Source organism: Papio anubis, unplaced genomic scaffold (assembly GCF_008728515.1).
Source record: "Papio anubis isolate 15944 unplaced genomic scaffold, Panubis1.0 scaffold161, whole genome shotgun sequence".
NCBI lineage: Eukaryota > Metazoa > Chordata > Mammalia > Primates > Cercopithecidae > Papio > Papio anubis.
In genome coordinates this window covers 110,701-131,259 of record NW_022161591.1, presented here as the reverse complement: position 1 = coordinate 131,259, position 20,559 = coordinate 110,701, and the positions used below count along the sequence as shown (strand labels likewise).

General features: G+C 40.4%; 2 pseudogenes across 1 annotated transcript; both read right to left on the bottom strand.

Moving 5' to 3' along the window:
- Positions 1 to 974: 974 nt before the first annotated feature.
- Positions 975 to 20,559, bottom strand: part of LOC100999218 — a 96,857-nt pseudogene continuing 77,272 nt past the window's right edge.
- LOC101001649 lies at positions 4,611 to 5,756 on the bottom strand (annotated as a pseudogene). Its single transcript, XR_641991.4, has one exon. The product of XR_641991.4 is annotated as an MICOS complex subunit MIC27 pseudogene (transcript).

The window sequence follows — 20,559 nt, the reverse complement described above, 5'->3', positions numbered from 1 at the left end:
AAAAAAAGAAAGAAAGAAAGAAGAAAGAAAGAAGAAGAAAGAAAGAGAGAAAAAAGAAGAAAGAAAGAAGAAAGAAAGAAAAAGAAGAAAGAAAGAAAGAAAGAAAAAGAAGAAAGAAAGAAAGAAAGAAAAGAAAGAAAGAAAGAAGCAAGCCTGGGACCCTATGGCTTAATTGCTGAATTCCACCAAACATTTAAAGAACTAATATCAATCCTACTCAATCTCTCCAGAAAAAAAAGGAGGGAATACTTCCAAAACCAATCTATGAGGCCAGTATTACCCTGATACCAAAACCAGGCAAAGACACATCAAAAAATAAATGAAAGAAGGGAGGGAGGGAGGAAGGAAGGAAGGGAGGGAGGGAGGAAGGAAGGGAGGGAGGGAGGGAGGAAAATATAGTCCAGTATCTCCGATGAATATTAATACAAAAATTCTCAACAAAATGCTAGCAAAATGAATTCAACAATACATTAGAAAGGTCATTCATCATGACCAAGTAAGATTTATTCCTGAGACCCAAGGTGGTTCAACATACACAAATCAATGTGATACATCAATATCAACAGAATGAAGGATAAAAACCTTATGATCATTTCAATGGACGCTGAAAAAGCATTTGATAAAATTCAACATCCCTTCATGATAAAAACTCAAAAAACTAGAGATAGAAGGAACATATCTCAACATCATAAAAGCCATATGCAGCAGACCCACAGCTTGTATCATACTGAATGGGGAAAAACTGAATGTCTTTCCTCTAAGACCTGGAACACAACCAGGATGCCCACTGTCGCCTCTGTTATTCAACATAGTACTGGAAGTCCTTAGGTAGATCAATCAGTCAAAACAAAGATGTAAAGGGCTTCCAAATTTGAAAGGAGTCAAATTATCCTTGTTTGCAGATGATATGATCTTATAGCTGGAAAAACCTAAAGATTCCACCAAAAACTATTAGAATTTATAAACAAGTTCAATAAAATTACAGGATAGAAAATTAACATACAAAAATCTGTAGCATTTCTTTTTTTCAAGTCAGGCTATTTAATCATCCAAAAGACTCCTTCTGTGGTAAGAGGAGGTGAGCACCCTGAGCTCTCACTTCCTAGCACTCTGTGTGCTGATGTAGTTCTGGAGAAGTGATATCACCTCTGACTGCTGGCTCATGTTGGTGACTTTGCCCTGAAAGCAGCCTTTCTTCCCTACTCCTTTGCCTTCTAGGACCTCATCCACCCTTGGCTCCAGGGTTTCCATGGTCTCAGGTGGCCCTGCCAGTAAAAAGAACCTAGCACCTTTCTCATCACCCATGATTAAGAACAGGAAGGAATCCTCTGACCCAATCTCATTAGCAACGATATTCATGAACTATGAATCACCCTCCTTCCTGTGTAATATGACCACATCCCCCGAGTCTGGGTCAGTCCTGAGGCTATGGGCAATGTGCACAACTGAGTCTCTGAGCAGATTCAGGTTGTTCTGCAGGAGCTTGGTGTAGTTCTGGAGCTTTTTCTTTTTTAAATTTAATTAAATTAATTAACTAACTAATTTATTTATTTATTTATTTTTGAGACAGAGCCTCTGTCGCCCAGGCTGGAGTGCAGTGGTGTGATCTTGGCTTACTGCAGCTCCACCTCCTGGGTTCACACCATTCTCCTGCCTCAGCCTCACAAGTAGCTGGGACTACAGGCACTCGCCACATGCCTGGCTAAGTTTTTGTATTTTTAGTAGAGACAGGGTTTCACCGTGTTAGCCAGGATGGTCTCGATCTCCTGACCTCGTGATCCACCCGCCTCAGCCTCCCAAAGTGCTGGGATTACAGGTGTGAGCCACTGCTCCCGGCCACGTTCTGGAGCTTTTTCACTGCTTCCGTGTGATCCTCGGCTCCACACTTAAGCAGAGTGATTCAGTGCTTTTTCAGTTTCATGACTTCTCTTCATCCACTTCAGCATCTGGTTCCCAGCCAGAAATATCAGGTTGATTTTATTCCTTTTCCTCTTCTCGGTGCCTAGAATCTTAGTAACTGGAAGGTCACGGAGATTGCTCATGGGGATCCCACAGCACGTGTTGAAATCAACACCCTTGATGGTAACAATTCCAATGGGCCCAGCATGATCATCTGGCAGACCCCAGCCTCTCACCTGCTCCACCTCAGGATCATTCAGGCTCAGTTCTCATCCTTTCTTGAGCAGCTGATCTCTGATATTTTTATTGAAACTCTTTTCAGTGGCAGTTATTTTCTCTGCATTCACAGAGGGGCTTTCCAGTTCCATCACACTCCAAAATCTCCCTAACTCCCATGATGTTGTTTTTAACTCAGACAGATAATCAGCAACTGCTGTGATGAGATGCTGCCCTTAATGCTGCTGCATGTGGTCAAACCTCCACTCCCAGTCTACCCAGACCAGGACCTGGCTTCCAGGATCCAGGGGTGTCTGTGTGAAATGATCAGCCTGGGCTCCCGAGCGGGTCACTCCCAGCACAGAGATGTCATTGATTGTACCACCATCATCAGGGTGTCTTCCACCCTCAGGGAAAAGCAGCATGTCTTGCAGCACCGTATGAAAACTGCCCAGCACTTATTTCTTGCCATTGCTCCCTTCTGTCTGCAGCTCTGTGGGACCACAGGAGATTATGGGTGGTGGTGGACTCCTGGGCATTGCTATTCTGCTGATACCAGAACACCATCATGGCCATCTCTCAGGCATCAGTAGTGTTTCTATATGCCAACAGTGAACAATCTGAAAAAGATATTAAAAAGTAATCTCATTTACAATAGCCACACATAAAATTAAATACCTAGGAATGAACCAAAGAAGTTAAATATCTCTATAATGAAAACTATAAAACACTGATGAATGAAATTGATGAGATCACCAAAAAATGAAAAAATATTCCTTGTTCATGGATTGGAAGAATCAATATTGCTAAAATGTCCATACTACCCAAAGCAATCTACATATTCAGTGAAATCCCTATAAAAATACCAATGACATTCTTCACAGAAATATGATCCTAAAATTTATACAGAACCACAAAGACCCAGAATAGCCCAAGCTATCCTAAGCAAAAAGAACAAAACTGGAGGAATCACATCACCTGACTTTAAATCATACTATAGAGCTGTTGTAACCAAAACAGCATCATACTGACATAAAAGCAGATACACAGACCAATGGAACAGTATAGACAACCCAGAAACAAATCCACACACCAACAGTGAACTCATTTGTGACAAAGGTGCCAAGAACATGCACTGGGGAAAACACAGTCTTTATAAATACTCCACAAGCACAAGCAACGAAAGCAAAAATGGACAAATGGGATTATGTCAAGTTTAAAAGCTTTTGCACAACAAAAGATACAATCAACCAAGTGAATAGACACCCCTAAGAATGGGAGAAAATATCTGCAAACTACCCATCTGACAAAGGATTAATAACCAGGATTTATAAGGAGCTCAAAGAACTCTACTGGAGAAAATCTAGTAATTCCAGTCAAAAATGGGCAAAATATTTGAATAGGCATTTCTCAAGAGAAGACATACATATTGCAAAGAGGCATATGAAAACGTGCTCATCACTGATCATTAGAGAAATGTAAATCAAAACTACAATGAGATCATCTCACCCCAGTTTAAATGGCTTATATCCAAAAGTCAGGTAATAACAAATGCTGGTTAGGATGTGTACACTGTTTGGTGTGAATGTAAATTAGTACAACCACTATGTAGAACAGTTTTCAGGCTCCTCAGAAGACAAAAAATATTTAACTACCATATGATCCAGAAATCTCAGTGCTTGGTATATACCCAAAAGAAAGAAAATCAGTATATCAAAGAGATATCTGCGTGCCTATGTTTGTTGCAGCAGTGTTTACAAGAGCTAAGATTTGGAAGCAACGTAAGTGTTCATCAACAGATGAATGGGTAAAGAACATGTGGTACGTAGACACAATGGAGTACTATTCAGCCATAAAAAAAGAATGAAATCCAGTCATTTGCAACAACATGGATGGAACTGTAGATCACTACATTAAGTGAAATAAGCCAGGCACAGAAAAACAAATGTTTCATGTTCTCATTTACTTGTGGGATCTAAAACTCAAAACAATTGAACTCATGGAGATAAAGAGTAGAAGAATGGTTACCAAAGGCTGGGAAGGGTATTGGGGGCATATTGGGGAGGTGGGGATGTTTTATGGGTACAAGTAATAATTAGAAAGAATGAATAAGAACTACTATTTGATAGCACAACAGGGTGACTATAGTCAATAATAACTTAATTGTACATTTTAAAACAACTTAAAGGGTGTGATTGAATTGTTTGTAACTCGAAGGATAAATGCTTGAGGGGATGGATATTTCTTTCTTTCTTTTTCTTTTTCCCATAAAACATGGATATTTTATTCCAGCTCTAGGAAACGGAAAAAAAAAAAAAAACAGAGGGAAACACATCTTTCCACACACCATTCTAATTTAACTGACATTAGTCTGGGAACGCTAGAGCAGAAATATATGTTTATTTGTATAAATATGTATGTCTTTATACATACATATATGTATTTTCAGATTTTAATCTCACTGGAGTTCATGTCTTCATTTTTTTTTTTAAATGCCCTTAAAGGTCATCAAATGCAAGCTAATACTTCTACCTAAGTCTCCTCATCAATCATTTAATATTGTTTGCATTGCATTCAGTTTGTCTGTTAACCACTTATGTAATTTATCAAATTGCACATTTGGATATGTAAGGGAAAAACTTGATTTAAGTAATACTCTATGTATCAGTTAGCCATTACATGATTTTTTTCATCATTATTTGCAACGTCACACATCTTGCAGTTTTCTATGTAGTCTCTGTATGCAGTCTACTACAGCTTCTAGTGCTGTACATATCTATATCTTCTGGGTGGGACTGCCCGTGATCCATGAGCTTGGGGTCAGGCATAAACTGTGTTGCACCTGAAGTGAATTCTGATTTGGTTTTCGCTTCAGAGCTGAGTTCTGTTGGCAAGGGCACTGAGTGTTTTAAGACATCAGTTGTTTTTGCAGGTACTTCTATTTCAACAGAGAATCCTAGCTTAGTTTTTTCTTTATGTTTAGGGAGTGACTCTTCTTTGCTGCTTTTTGTCCACAGTGATTTAACTGCTCCAAAAATTTGCTGGCTTATAGCATATATCTTTTTCCCGGTTACCTTAGCAATTATTATGGACTGAACTGAGTAACAAACAGTTGCTCCTAAAGTGGCCAGTCCCAGAGGATAAGTAATTTTCTTAAACTTGGAACCTTTTCTCGCTGAAACCAAGCCCACCAATCCTGAAACTGTAATAACTCCCATTTTCGGAAGAAAGTCTCGAGGAGGATTCTTCAGATAGACATAAGCATCTTTTCCAAATTGTGCTGTATCCATTATTCCATTTTTCACAAAGACATAAACACCCTTGCACCAGCCAATATAACAACCAGTTGCAGTCTGGATGGAAGCAAAGCCCATTTGTAAATGACCAGGCTGCTCTTCAACATATTTAGACTGAAGCGGTGGTGCAGTATATATGGGGAGCTGCTCTGGTTTCACTAGCTGCTTTTTGGATTCCTCTTCTTTGACTGTATGTACACTTACAGATGCATATATCAGACCTGCAGGCATGGTTGTCAGTTTTTCCATCCTGATGGTTGCCATGTCTACGACCCTTTCCGCCAAGGTTGAGGGGATGGATATTTCATTCTCCATGATGTGCTTATCTCACATTGCATGCCTGTATCACATCTCATGTACCCAATAAATACATACCTCTACTATGTGCCCACAATTTTTTTCCCAAACTATTGCATTTATTATAAACAAGGGTGCAGACCGTAGACTCTCAGAAACACAACAGATACGAAGCTGAGACAGCTTTGGTGAAACAATAACTGAGAGACAGGGAACACCCAGGCATTCATGTCTGCCATCCAGGGCCCTACACCCCACTTTTGGTCCAGATGGCCCCTTGGCCCAGGTGTCCCTGCTGCCAGAACACACTGGACTGGGGTTCAGAAGTTGCATATTCTATGAGGCTGGTGTCAGCAGAAGCAGGGACTCACAGTCTCCAGGTTGTCCCTCTCCTCCTGGCCAATTTCCCTCCATAACCCAGGGGTTTCAGTCTCACATCAATGATCACATTTTAAAACAGAAAACAGGCAAAATGTTTGGTTAAAATAAAATGAAAACACTGCAGGGAAGAGACCTGAGTGTGCTGGTGGACAGACCACCCTGTTCACCTGTGGGAAGGGCAGGGCCAGCAAGGGCAAGAGCGCTCCCTTTGGGTAACTAGGCTCTGTGTGTGGCCCTCCAGGTGGTCCTAGGGAGGATGCAGGGACAGGGACAGTCCAGGTAGACAGCTATCAGGTAAATAAGGCTCTGTCTGAGGTGTTCTGGCATCAGGAGGCTGCCTGACCCCCAATGGGCATGACACAGGCTCCAGGGAGCAATGGGACATCTGCCCAAAGGATCAAAGCCCAACTTGGTCAGATCCCAAGCTTCACCTGCATCATGTTCCTGGCTCTGCAAAGGGTACCCCCAACTCTGGGGACAAACCTTGCCCTTGGGCAGCAGCTGGCTGCGTTGCCAAAACCAGGACACATCGATATCATACTCACAGAAAGCTACACCATCCTGGTGTGACAGGCCACACTTGCTCACCCTAGGGTAAGCTGGAAAAGAACTCCAGATATGCCCTGGAGAGCCCCCCACTTCTCAGGGGCCACCTCACAGGGTGCTCCCCACCCCATTCTTTGAGTTTGGCTTGAGATTTTAGTAAGCATAATTTCAGATGAGGAAGAGAAGAAAGTCTGGTCCCAGCCCACTCTGGCAAGGATCGTTCCCCACCTCATCAGCATCAGAGGAAGCCACATATACAGGCAGGACACACACAGCACACACAGGGCGTAAGGAACCATGCCTGCACACCACTCACACACACACAACATAACCTAGTGGCAGCCAGAGAGGCCGGGGCACACTCAGGGAGCCGCCTTCGGGGCATCTATGTAGGCCGGGTTGTAAGGAGGCTGGCTTGTGAGGTATGGCACGGTTGCTCCTCTGACCAGGGTCTCATGGTAGGCCGGTGGGCCCATGGACTGGGCCGAGTAATGTGGTGGGTACTGTGTTGGGTAGGGTGCTGCTGGCATCCCTGGCTGGGGGAGCATGGGGTAGTAGCCCTGGTAGCTCGATCCAGGGTAGCTGGGTGGCACACTTGGAGGCTGAGTGTAAGGGGCGTGCACCACAGTGGTGAACGTGGTCGGTGTCACATCTTGTATAGGCAGCAGCAGGAGCAGGTGAAGCAGATGATGATGATGATGACAGACAGCACAAAGATGGTCAGGCTGATGGCCACCCGTAGCTCTGAACCCCATGTTAGCCTCTGCCTTCACCCAGGGGCCTCCTGCACCCCTGGACTTCCCCTCTTTCCATCATGGGCCACTCAGTTTCAATTTCCTCTCCTTTCAGAGAAAAGGAAAGCAAATCTCCTCCTGCAAAACTAAAAAAATAATAATACAAGGAAAGTATTAGGCGGGGTGCGGTGGCTCATGCCTGTAATCCCAGCACTTTTGGAGGCCAAGACAGGCAGATTACTTGAGGTCAGGAGTTAGAGACCAGCCTGGGCAACATAGAAAAACTCCATCTCTACTAAAAGTACAAAAATTAGCTGGGCATGGTGGCAGGTACCTGTAATCCTAGCTACTTGGGAGGCTGGGGCAGGAGAATCGCTTGAACTCGGGAGGCGGAGGTTGTAGTGAGCCAAGATTGGACCACTATACTCCAGCCTGGGCAACAGAGTAAGACTCTGTCTCAAAAAAAAAAAAAAAAAAAAAGTATCAAAAGACCATTGGGTCATGTCAAAGAGACTCAGAAGGCAATGTGATGAAAATCTCACAGGCCAAATATGGGACAATCTGAATATCAATAAAAATCATAACTGCAATGAACTGTAAGCATAAAATATGTCTCACACAAAGATTTCATATTGATATTTGCAAAAAAGTAATGTTCCTGTTGGTTGAATTGTGTCTCCAAAAAACATTCATATGTTGAAGTTTGGCTCAGTAGTGCATGCCTATAGTCCCAGCCGCTCAAAAGGCTGAAGCAGGAGGATAAAGTTCAGAGGTTCAAGGCCGTAGTGAGTTATAATCATGCCTGTGAATAGCCACTACACACTAGCCTGAGCAACATACTGAAACTCTGTCTCCAAAAAAAGAGTCCAAATGTTGAAGTCCTAACCTTCAAAACCTGAATGTGACAATAATTAAAGTTAGGAGTTTTGAAATGGTAATTAAAATAAAATGAGAAGCATGTTAGTAGAAGCCTTGATTCCTTTGAAGTGACTATTGGTAGAAATATGGACATTAAAATGATTTTGGCGAAGGCTCAGAAGGAAAAGAGAAGAACTGTAAAGAGAGAAAGCTTCTGTCATCTTATGGAATATATCATCATGAACATCATATGGTAAAAATACCAATGTTTAAGGTTCTCCTGGTGCGGTCTCAAACAGAAATGAGGAACATGTTATTGGAAACGGGAGGAAAGGTTATTCTTGTTATAAAGTAGCAAAGAACTTGGACAAATTGTGTTCTAGTGTTTGGTGAAAAGTAGAATTTATAAGTGATGAATGAATATTTAGCTGAGTAGATTTCTAAGCCAAGTGTCAAAGACCTGACCTGGCTTCTTTTTGCTGCTTTATAGTAAAATGTGAGAGAAATAATTAATTTGAGGAATGACTTGTTAAGTAAAAAGGGACCAGACTTGAAGATTTGGGAAATTCTCATCCTATTCATATTGCAAAACTTAGAAAGTGTGTTCTGGAGAGAACATCAAGGATATGGCTGGAAAACAATTTACTAAAGATATTACATGTGCAATTCATAGATCCAATGAACAGCTCAGCAGAATCCAGGAATAGAAAGGCAGTTGTCTAGGAAATATATGTGGACGACTCTCTTGTCTGATTTTGTACCTTCTTTGAATTGCACAGGAGGCCCAAAAGGGTTTTGAGAATTTTGTACCAGCAGAAATGCTGCTAACTTGGACTGAAGGGGACAGAGATGGGATAAAATGAAGGAAGGCTGTTGGACTTCTGGAATTCTACAGAATGGGCCAATAGAGCTATCCAGCTGTAAACATGTCTTATCCTTCAAGAAAAGACAAGAATAACCCAAAGGTAGATCAGAGGTCAGCAGGGCTGTCACTTCTCCCTTGGGCTCAAAGGCACAGGCCCAGAGAATGTGACCGTATCCTCCAGATTTCATCTAGCCAGGCATCTGCATGTGAGTGCCAGAGGGTATGTGTCTGTTTTCTAGGGCTGAGGTGGGTAAGGCTGCTTTCCAGAGCTGAGAAGGCTTGGCCACCATGTGGGTGGGCTCAGAGGACAAAACACTGAGCCAAAGAAATTTGTTCTTGAGCCTTAAAATCTAATGGAATTTTCCCTGTTCAGGTTTGAATTTGCTTGCAATCCATGATCCTTTTTTTTTTTTCTCATTTTTTCACCTTGAAATAGGAATTTCTATCCTATGCCTGTTCTACTATTGTATTTTTAAAGCAGATAACTCGTCTGGTTTTACAGGTTTTCAGATGGAGAAGAATTTTGCCTCAGGATGAATCATACCTCAAGTCACTCATATCTGATTTAGATGATATTTATATAAGATTTTGGTGCTGAAATGTGGGGTGCTACTTTAAAAATATAGAAGTGCCTTTTGCATTGGGTAATATGTAGATGCTGATAGAGTTTTGAGGAACAGAGGGAAGACAGTGTGAAGGCACAGGGAGAAGATGGCCATCTATAAACCTGAAAATTCTTCCCTGATGGCCCCTCAGGAGGAACTAACTCTGCTGAAAACTTGATTTCAGGCTTCTAGCCTCCATAACTGTGAGAAAATAAATTTCTATTGTTTAAAGCTACCCAGTCTGTGGTACTTTGTTATGACAGTCCTCGCAAATTAATAAATGTCCTTTGGAAGATGATAGAGAACAATACATTGTCTGGAAAACTGATTTTCAAAAAGGCAAAGACAGAAGCATTTATTTTGACTTCCTATACAAACTGTATCTCAAGTTAAACAAAGCATCTGTACTTTTAAATTTTTTTTATGGATGGAGTCTCAGTATGTTTCTCAGGCTGGAGCACAGTGACTATTCACAGGTGTGATCATAGCACACTGCAGCCTTGAACTCCCGGTCTAAAGAAATTTTTTTGCCTTTGCATCCTGAGTAGCTTGGACTACAGGTGTGTGTCACCATGCCTAGCTTATATTTTGTAAGAAACAAAGAGCCAGCGGAACATGTTAAATGACATCATTGAAACTCAATCAGCAAAATCCAGACTCTGGAAAAGTCTAAACAATAATTGACTATATTTCTTCAACAAATAATTTGCAAAGAATAAAAAAAATGAGAACGAGGGGGAGCTTAGAGAGTTAAAGAGGCTTAACAGACATATTAACAAACTGCAAAACAAGTATGTGTAAGGTGCTTTGGGTACAGCTTGTGTGCATGTCAAATCATGTCTTCTCTTAACCAAGTCACCGCTGTGGTGACTAGTTCTATGCAAACATAATCTGACAGGGCCTTGCGTTGGCCCAATGTAGTGTATATCTTGCTTCTTGCACAGGGGCTTCTCTGATGCCAAATCACTGGGCAAATTACAGACCACTGGGCAGTCAGACATATGCAAATGGGATGTGTGGCAGAATTAAGTCACGTGGGATTATTTTGACTAATAAGGGAATGGGAGATGTTGGCTAAATCCTTCCCTCTTATGTCCTTCAACTAGACAGTTCTGAGATATATTTCATAATGCAGTTCAGAAGGTCCCCAAGATCATATACCTGTTATCAGTTGCATGGTAACTAAAATATGGAATTATTCCTTGTACTGGCTTTCCTTCCTTTTTAAAATACTCCTGTATACTTCATTTCTACTCTTGGGATCAGTTCTCAAATAAACTACCCCACAGAGCTTTTGTCTGTTTGGGGTGGTGTTTTAAAATATGGCTTTTATTATTATTTAAATAGATAAGACCAACAAATCAGGAAATCCCTGCCACTGAAAAGACTGTTATACTCACAGATCACAAGAGGCATGCCACACTGTCAGGGGTCACCCAGGAAAGCACCAGGGTCAGTCAAGAGGCAGAGGGTGAGGGAGAATGTGGGCAAGAGCCTTTATCGTGGTTTCTGAGGGAAGGAATAGGCAAGTTAAAGTAAGCAGGTTTAGAATTAGCTAGTCTGAATAATTTTAGCAGGCTCTATGGCTTAGGGGCTTTTCCTAGTTGTATGATACCTGACTCTGGGGTGATTTGGGCAGGTAAATAGTGGCCCTGTGCCTGAGATAAAGGAGGTGATTGAGGATATGGGCTCTGGAGTGGTTGGTTTGTATATGAAAGACACTTTCATAATCCAGTTGTTTACTGTCTCTAGAAATTGGCTAATCCTGGGAGGAGCAATCCCTCCAAGGTCAGCACTGCCTCAAGATGTCAAAGCATCAGAATATAGAAAATTAAAGACATGGTTAATACAATTGAATACAATTGGCCCTGTGATACTTTGATATCATATTAAAAACATATTGAGATGATGATAGAAACTATATAGTAGGACATATGTTTTCCCAAATGGCATAGAAAACATTTTATAATGGGAATCGAAAGAAAGGAATGCAAATAGAAGTATTAAATATAAGAGTCTTTATAGGCTGGACCATGATTAAGTTTCCCATTTATATGGCATTAGCCAAAAAAAGTAGATCTGAAATTTCTGAGATCTCTAACAATATCTTGTTGGAGTTGTAAAGTGTGTTAAAGTTTATATATATATGTATGATATATATATTTATTTATATATATACATATGTGTATATATATACACACATATATATACATAAATGTACATATGACAGATATAGATACACACATGCATATATAAGTATATATAAACAGTAATATCTTGGTGTATTTCTTGGGTCAAAATGAAGAGTCAAACAGTTATGTTGCTGCAGTTTATAAACTGATAAGTTAGTAAAGTATATGTAGAGATTAGTAGTATTTTGTGTGATCAAGGGGAAAGGGTGATTGCTGTGGTAGTGATTGGAGAAGAAGGGCAGGATGTAAAGCTGGAGGTGGAGTAGGAGAGGGCACAGTAGTGAGTGGTCCCCTCTCTAGGGAGTCAAGGAGTTGACTGATACATGTCAGGTACTTCTGGGGAAAATAATTGATCTCCATTAATTTTTAGAGAGGTACAGATAGTAGTAGCCTCTCCTAGATTTCGTATATATGTAACCTCCATGTACTTAAAAACACATTATATATGAGACTGCTATAGTTTGGATGTTTGTCCCATCCAAATCGCATGGTGAAATTTGATCCTCAATGTTAGAGGTGAGGCTTAGTGGGTGGTGTGTGGGTTATCTCCCTTGGGTGTGAGTAAGTTCTTGTTCAATTATTTCCCACCAGAGCTCGTTGTTAAAAAGAGCCTGGTACCTCCCTTCTTGAGACAGGCAGACTGGTTGGTTTCCTGTTTTAATATGGTCTGGAGAAAAAGGATAAAAACCTGTCACTCAAGATCTAGCTTATGTAACCCTTAACCAGTCAGTAACAAAAGACCCAAGAAGTAATTATCACAAGTTTCTGTTTCAGAGGGCCAGGGACTTCCCTGGAGTACCTGCATATGCAGATAAACTCCAACCTATAGTTAACTCTTCCTCATTTTTAATGCTAAAAATCATACCCAAGGGTGATTTAAAATGCTAATGCCACATACAACGTATGAAGAAGCATGTTGAGTCACTGCACTAAAACTAGAAAAACCTCTCCTATACACGCCCTGATGTAACCCTTCCCTATAGAAAGATCCTATAAAACTAACTCAGACACTTCCTTTGTGGAGCAGCCTATTTCTATTTGTAAATGAGGGATGTGTTGCCATCAGAACTCAAAAAGGACTAAAAGATGTGGGACTTATAGATTCTAAATGAATGTATCAAATGAATCTCCTTGGAGGATGATGTTATACCTGTCATCCTGGTAAAAGGTGAAAGTAGTTAGGCTTTCATCTGCAAAGATTGTGTGCAATGGCAAAGCTATTTAGGTACCCCATGGGTAGCCTGAAGAAGAGTATTGTGTCCCTTTGGAGATGAAGGCAAACTGTGGTGAGATGCTGTTGAAATAGGCACTGAACAGAACATATTAGCCAAACACGCAATAGCAAAATATTTACCAGTTGTTTATTGGATAGAATCAGTAATTTTTGTAATATTGGGTATTTGGTATGGGGGCCTTAATGGATGAGACCACAGGTTGTAATAGTCCATCCTGAGATGCCATTAGGTGTATTTTTGTATCTATGTATCTATGCCAAATAAATGTATTTTTCCAGGCTTAAGAACAAGGAAATTCGGCTGTCAAATCAAGAAGCAGTGGAGATAATCACCTCTTTATTAATTAGGCTTTTTAAATTGTGGCAAAATATACATAATATAAAACTTACTATCTTAAAACCATTTTTAAGTTTCCAGTTCAGTAGTTTTAAGAACATTTCCATTGTGGTGCAACCACACTTTTGCAAAATTGAAACCCTATATGCATTAAACAAGACTCCCATTTCCCCCTCCTTTCAGCCTCTAGAAACCACCCCTCTACTTTTTGTTTCTATGAATTTACTCTAGGTACCTCATATAGCTGTATACAGTATTTATCTTTTTATTATTGATATATTTCACTTAGCACAACGTCTTCAAGGTTCATCCATTTGTCAAAATTTTCTCCCTCTTTAAGGCTGAATAATATTCCATTGTATTTATATATAACATCTTGTTTATTTATTAATCATTTAATGTACACTGGGTTGCCACCATCTTTGTGTATTGTGAATAATGCTACTATGAACATGGGTGTGCAAATATCTGCTTGAGTCCCTGCCTTCACTTCTTTGGAATATATACTGAGAAGTGGAATTGCTGGATCATATAGTAATTCTGGTTTGTTTTTGTTTTTGTTTTTGTTTTGAGACAGAGTCTCCCTCTGTTGCCCAGGCTGGAGTACAGTGGCATCATCATAGCTCACTGTAACCTCGAACTCCTAGGCTCAAGTGATCTTCTGACTCAGCCTCCTGAGTAGCTAGGACTATCAGTATGTGGCACCATGCCTGGCTAATTGTTTTTATTATTTTTGTAGTGACAGGGTCTCACTATGTTGCCCAGACTTCTCTGTAATTCTTGGCCTCAAGTGATCCTTTCACCTCTGTCCCCCAAAGCACTTGGATTACAGGTGTGAGCTATTCCTTGCCAGGACCATTTGTTGATCAGGGCATCCAATGCTAAGATGACTGCCTGAGGTTTGGCCAAGTGTGTTGTTCCATCACATATGATAGTTAGCAGTGCTGTTCACATAGTCTGCAAACTACCATTAATGTTCACTAAATTAATCCCAAGGGGCTTCCCAGAGAGTCCAGGGGTCGAGGGAAGGAATTACCTCCTCCAGCACCTGGCATCTGGAAAGAGACTAAGAATAGGGGTATACACCTGCTCCTGCAGGTGTAATATGCTAGAAGGCCCAAGTTTGGCTCCACCCTGTTTTAACGAGGCCTTCCTTCATAGCCAGGCTGAGCTTGTGGGGTGCTGCTTCCATGACCCAAAGTATAATGGGCAGCTGGGTATGGAGGGTCACAGGCTCCAGGCCTATGAGATCTTCTATTTCTAAATGTGCCCAGTATGTAGGCAGGTATTTGTTCTTTTAATGGTGTATAGCACAAGGCCAAGAGGGGCAATATGTTGCATTAGAAGCCCCGGAGCAACTAATGGCCATCAGGAGTGGTCCACAGACTCCAGAAGGCATGAAAAAGTTGCTGTGAATGAGGTTTTTTGAAAGCACTAATAGGAGTGATGGTCAATTTTAATTTATAAGCAAAAAAGATACTGGACTTATACGTACTTAGGGAGTGTGTCAGATGAATCTCCTTGAAAGAGGATGTCATTCATGTAATATCAGACCTTTGTTCCTGGAGAAAGATAGATGCCATCAGGGTCTTATCTCCAAAGACTGCAGGTGATACAAAAGCTATTGTGGGCTGGGCGCAGTGGCTCACGCCTGTAATCCCAGCACTTTGGGAGGCCAAGGCGGGTGGATCATCTGAGGTCAGGAGTTCGAGACCAGCCTGGCCAACATGGTGAAACCCCCTCTCTACTAAAAATACAAAAATTAGCTGGGTGTTTTGGCACACACCTGTAATCCCAGCTACTCGGAGGCTGAGACATGAGAATCGCTTGAACCCGAGAAGAGGAGGTTGCAGTGAGCTGAGATCACACCATTGCACTCCAGCCTGGGCGACAGAGTAAGACTCTGTCTCAAAAAAAAAAAAAAAAAAAAAAAAAAAAAGCTAGGTTGTTTCTAGGTAACCTAGAAAAGGTGTGTTGTGTCCCTTTCGGAGGTGGAAGCAAACTGCAGCTGAGAGACTGTTGAAACAGGCATTAAACAGAACATATTAATCTATAAGAGCAAAATATTTACTGACTGTTGACATAATAGAATCAATAATATTAATAATTTCACATATTGGGTAGGGAGTCTTGATAGATGGGACCACACCAATAAGGTGGTAATAAGCCATCTTGATAAACCCTTTTTAAATTTATTTATTTCAGATTTAAGAGCAATCAAAAGTCAAAATGGTCTGCTAAATGGAGAAGCATTGAGAATAATCACTTCTTTATTAACTGCGTTTCATGTAGTAAGTTTTAAGCTTTGCAGCCCTCATTTTAGCTTACATTGAGCCATATGAAGTTTTTTATCTGGGTGTTCATGGAATCTCATTTCATCAAGCCAGTTTTTAACAGCCAAAGATTTGCTTTGATTTAAACTCATTATTTGTTGTGTCAGAGCATTTATTTCCAACATGGTATATGTTACAGCGCTGGGTACTATGACTGTGAGAAATTTAGGCAAGGCAACAAATGAAGGCATATCTATTTTTTCTCTATTATATTTAGTTACCATTTTAAGAATATAGGGGGCACAATGTTTAAATTTATTGAGGAGCCCAGGTATAATTTGAGCCCCAGTATTGATTAAATCCCTAGATTTTTTTTCAATTTTGGTGCATTCTATCAGTTGTTAAAGTTATAATCTATGTTGCAGAGGCACAAAAACCAAACTGCACCCTTTTTAAACATTTATTTTTTTAGACAGGGTCTCACTCTGTTGCCCAGGCTGGAGTGCAGTGGCATGATCCTAGCTCACTGCAGCCTCAGACTTCTGGGCTCAAGCAATGCTCCTGTGTCAGCCTCCCAAATAGCTGGGACTACAGGCATGGGCCACCACTCTCAGCTAAATTTTTAAAATTTTTTGTAGAGATGGGATCTTGCTTATGTTGCTCAGGCTGGCTTCAATCCTCCCACCTCGGCCTCCCAATGTGCTGGGATTATAGGTGTAAGACATCATGTCTTGCCTAAACCTTTTTATTACAAAAATTTCAAACTTCCAACTGGATCAAAGTGTGGAATTTTGCTTTTACATATTGTATATACACATATACACAATTTATCATACATTAATATCAAAATATATGTATATATAATTTATTATGCATCTTTTATTTTATCCCCTTTTATTAGGGGATTATTTATAAATCGATAAGTAATCTAGGGCTAGTATTTTGCTTGCTATAGCTGATGTTTCCTCAATTCTTAAAGTTGAAGTTCCTCTTTGTTTTTTTTCTTTGAACTTGAAGCCACTGAAAGCAGCAGTAATTTTTCCTTATTTTGTTTTGTTTTAGGTTTTTAGCCTCCTGACACTGTGGTTCATAGTTTCTGTATCTGGTTGATTAGAGGAATACAGGGAGGAGGAAGGGACCTGGCGTCTCTAGGCAGTAACCTTTCCCCGGGAAAACCCCCAACAACAGGACAATGAGCCTCCACCATTCTTTGCTTTTAAGTAAAATCTTTAGAATGGCTTGTATTTCTAGGTGGCTAAAAACATTTTCTTTTCTCTCTCTTTTTGGATGTTTACCTAACAAGCTCCTGGTTGTTCGAAGTGGCTCCTGTTGTGAACAGTGGCCTCCATTTGTGGTTTTCATTGGTCCTGTTGTAGGTAGCTGCCTTGCTCTCCAAGGCATCCCAATCAACATCATCTGGATTTGGATCAGCCTCCACTAGTGCAACAGTGGCAGGATCACTTGGCAAGGCCCCAAGCCCTATTTCTTTAGTAGTTTGCTAACCTCCTCAGAGATCATGGGAGAGTTGGCAAAGAAATGTTCTGGCCTTTTAATTTGGATCATTAAGTTCTTTGTCATCACACACAATGGGGTTAAACCAACAGGGTAACACAGAGGATAAGGGGATCAAGAGTGACAGAAGGAAGAGAAGACAGAAACATATGGATTGTAGATCCCAGTGCCACTGCTGTCAGTGAGATGTTGTCATCTCCCCAGTGAAGTAGGCACCCCTCTTGTCATGCTGGAAAGTCTAGTCCCAGATACTGCCTCACCAATTCAGTGTGTAGTCAGAGTACATCTTCCTCTTGCCATCTACTAAGGCTTACACTGGCCCAGTATCTTCCTGACAGCCCCTTAGCACAGGTTACTCCCTTTAGCTTCTCAGTAATAAGCCATTCGAATCTGGGCAAGGCCTTCAGAATACAGTCAACTTAACTGTGACTAGTAGTTCCCATTCAGGAGAGTGATAGTGATCATGGTTGCCTCTCTTGCTGTACTAAGGCGGGTGATTGTTGGTTCTTGGGCAGAACTCCGACTTTCTAGGGCATACTCAATTTAGGGAGGGGAGTTTTGGCGGTAGTTGATAAAGACAATAAGCAGCAGTATGCAGCAGCACAGACACACATCAACAAGCCATGGAGCCTTCTCAAATGGTGTTAGCCAGGTGAGAGGGCCAGCTAACAAGCCAAAAGCAGTCTAAAGGCATTTTGTTGTGTATCTCGTGGTCATGACCACTCTGCTTGATGCACTAATTGCTCTATCTATCTATCTGTCTGTCTGTCTGTCTGTCTATCTATCTACATTATATAGCAAGGGAGGTTGTCCTGGATGTTTACAATGTATCTCTTACGGGATACCTCTTTATCCTGGAGGACAGCCTAATGCCTAAGAGTCCACTTGACCATGATCAGGTGTCCTTTTGATAAGAAACATGTTTATACTGGAAGATTCCCTTGTGGCTCTTCTCTGATCTCTGTCCAGTTTATTCCTATCAAGATAGTCACTCTCTAGGAAAGCTCTAACCAGGAGGAGAGTTAGATTCAGGTGTGATGGTCAGGTGAGACACAGAAGAGGCAGCACACACACACACAAAGGATATATGAAATAACAAGCAGTTTTATTACTTACAGATCTCTGAGAGAAGAGGGCAGCATGCCTCACAGGGCAATTGGGAAATGGGGAGTTTTTCAAGATATGTATGCTCCAACAGTGGGTGAAGAGCAAGAGAGAGGGAGTGAGGAACCTAAGGGCCAAAGCCTTTATTGAGGTCCAGGATGTTACCCAAGCAGGTTTCCTAAGGAGAGTTCTAATTGTGGCTTTAAAACAAGCAGGCACATGCTCCATGAAGGCATGCTGTAACTGAGAGGTGGTCACTGTGGTGCATCTGCACAGTCAGTGCAGAGTGTGGAGGTCTGTGGGTGAGTCAAGTAGGTTGTATTGAGCTATTCCAGAGCAAGATGGTCACCAGGAGATGGTTGCATAAGGCAGTTATCTGGATCAACCAAATTGAGGAACTAAGAGGAGATAGAAAACTGCAAACTGTTAAGGGTGGCTAAGCCCTGCTTCTGGCATAAGAAAGTCCAATTTATGCTTAAAAAGGATACTGAGGCAACATAAAATTATATTCACTAAGCTGTTTTCCATAGCAGTCATACCATTCTTCCTACCAGTAGTGCACAAGAGTTCTAATTTCTTCACATTCTTGCCAATGCTTGTTATTTTCTGTTCTGTTTGTTTTGTTTTCAGAGTAGACATCCTAATGGGTGTGAGGTGGCATCTCACTGTGGTTTTGTTTTGCATTTTTCTAATGATTACTGATGTTGAACATCTTTTCATATGCTTGTTGGACATGTATATATCCTCTTTGGAGAAATGTCTTTTCAAATTCGTTGCCCATTTTTCAATCAGGTTGGTTTTTTTGTTGTTTTGTAGAAATTCTTTATATATTCTTGATATTAGCTGATTATCAGATACATGATTTTCAAATATTTTCTCCTATTCTCTAGGTTGCCTTTTCAATTTGTTGACTGTCCTTTGATAGTTTTTTATTTTGATTCCATCCAATTTATACCTACATTTACTTTTGTTGACTGTGTCTTGGTATTACTTATATCCAAGAAATCACTGCCAAATCCAATGTCATGAAGTTTTTCTTCAATATCTTCCTCTAAGAGTTTATAGTTTTAGCTCTTACATTTAGGTCTTTGATCCATTTTGAGTTAATTTTTGTATATGGTGTATACATTCTTTTGTATGTGGATTTCTAGTTTTCTCAACACCATTTGTTAAGGAGACCATCCCTTCCCCATTAAATAAACTTGGAACTCTTGTCAAATATCATCTGGCCAGTTCCATTCATGTTGTTGCAAATAGAACAGGGTGTCTATATTCAATAACTTAATTGTACATTTAAAAATAATGTAAAGAGTGTAATTGGATTGTTTGTAACCCAAAGGATAAATGCTTGAGGGGATGGATACCCCATTATTCATGACGTGCTTATTTCACATTGCATGTCTATATGGAAACATCTCATGTACCTTATATACACCTACTATGTGCCCAAAACATTTAAAAATGAAAAAAAATCCTTTGACCATATATGCAAGGATTTGTTTCTGAGCTCTCTATTACATTGGTCTATATGTGTGTCTTTATGCTTAATTTTTACATAAGTTGTAATCTTTGAAAGTCCTGTTTTAACTTACATAGAGACATATTAACTATTTTAACTGGAGGTTTGTTGGGTCCCATTTTATCAAGTCAACGTGTAAGTGCCAAAGACTTAATTTAATTCTAATTTTTAATTGATTATGCTGTAGCATCTATGCTCAATATTGAATATTTTAGATCAGTGGGTACTATAACCATGGAAAATGTAGGCAAGTCTACAGTAAAAGTGAAACATATGTGTTTTTCCTCTATTTTATGTTTGGTTACTTTTCTAAGATTATAAAGGATATAATGTTTATTGTTTCCTTGCTGCTGTTGTGATTCATCTCCAGACCCAGTGGGTGTAAGAGATCACAACCTTGGAAACCAGAGGTGCAATGCTTTATGGAAAAGAAAAGGGGGAGAGAGCACTTTATCCCTGCTCTGCTTAAGACCCCTGACGAGGTCATGCAATTGATTGAAGATAAAGAGCTCCAGGTATAACTATAATCTGAGCCCTAGGAATTGATTAAGCCTATGGAGCTTTGTTCATTGGTGCATTTTAGCAAGTGTTTATTATTTATGTTTACATGATTATTATATACAATTTGTTATATAAATTTTTAGTAAATTTTAATACCTAAATTTTGGATTTCTAATTGGGTCAAATTCTG